Source organism: Salvia splendens, chromosome 16 (genome assembly GCF_004379255.2).
Source record: "Salvia splendens isolate huo1 chromosome 16, SspV2, whole genome shotgun sequence".
Lineage (NCBI taxonomy): Eukaryota > Viridiplantae > Streptophyta > Magnoliopsida > Lamiales > Lamiaceae > Salvia > Salvia splendens.
In genome coordinates this window covers 31,045,557-31,046,813 of record NC_056047.1, presented here as the reverse complement: position 1 = coordinate 31,046,813, position 1,257 = coordinate 31,045,557, and the positions used below count along the sequence as shown (strand labels likewise).

At 28.5% G+C, this 1,257-nt stretch overlaps 1 non-coding gene across 1 annotated transcript; it reads right to left on the bottom strand.

Annotated features, from left to right (window-relative positions):
- Window positions 1–889: 889 nt before the first annotated feature.
- Window positions 890–1,008, bottom strand: LOC121772990. Its single transcript, XR_006044599.1, has one exon. It is a non-coding gene; the product is annotated as a 5S ribosomal RNA (ribosomal RNA).
- Window positions 1,009–1,257: the final 249 nt, after the last annotated feature.

Below are 1,257 nucleotides of genomic sequence, written 5' to 3'. Positions count from 1 at the left end.
AAAATAGTCAATCTGTTATAACATAATAATTTTCACGGAGTTTTTTATATCAATATAATGACATGAAAATCTCAACACAAGTACCAAAAATATTAACATAGTTTTATTAATATTGTACATGCATTATATTGAGATTGTTTGACGCATATATTGATATAAAATCTGTTTATCAACATATACGAAAATTGAAATAAAGATTATAAAATTTCATCATCCAATCATCGTCGGAACATATGCTTATGAAATTACCTTTAGTTTGATATATTTTTTTAAAAAGATGCTTTAAATCTAGAGAGTTCGTAAATTTTAAATTTAAAGATAATTTTGAGAATAAAGAAAGTGATTAATTTTAACTACCATGTAAGAATTGACATTAATATCCTTTAAGTTTATTTAATTATTTTTAATATAAAATATAATTCACATGGCATTATTTCAACCACTAGATCTTATAATTTAATGGCTAAGATTTGATCTTTAATTTATGATGGTTAATTAATTAGCAATTGATCATAACTCTGAGTTGAGGTTCTAGATAGGATATGTATGCCATATGGGTCCGTTCAACAATTCAGAGTAATTAATCCTTACTCAAAGTCAAGTTCTCTTTCAAATTTATTTTATATAAATTACAAATTTAAAGCAGTTTTTCGTCTAAATTCAATCGTACACATATCAAATATAGTCGTATTGTCACATAATGATTGCCTCATTTGTTTTAAATATATATACTAATATATATACAACCTAAAGTGAGTTACTCATGTTACACACTAGTTATACATAAACTTGCACAAAAAATACATTCCTCGTCTCCCGACGTACAGTATAAAGCAAATCCATTACACATAATTATTCCACAAATTAACATTAAGCTTTTTTTTAAAAAGGGGTGCAACATGAGGACTTCCCATGGGGTCACCCATCCTAGTCCTACTCTCGTCCAAACACGCTTAACTTCGAAGTTCTGATGGAATCCGGTGCATTAGTGCTGGTATGATCGCACCCCGAATTAACATTAAGCTATTCATTATTCAGATGGTGAAAACAGAGAAATTACCCATAAATTTAGTGATAATTGAGATACAACACTATTTCTGCACAATTTTCTACCAAAATGGCTTTTATATCCAAATGCTATCACTAGTTTGAACCAATCTTCTCAAAAAAAAAATTGAACCAATCTTCTGCAAAAAAAAAGAGGTCCACCATAAACTGGGCAAACCTGCACGTAGAAAATGCAACATTTAGCTTAGA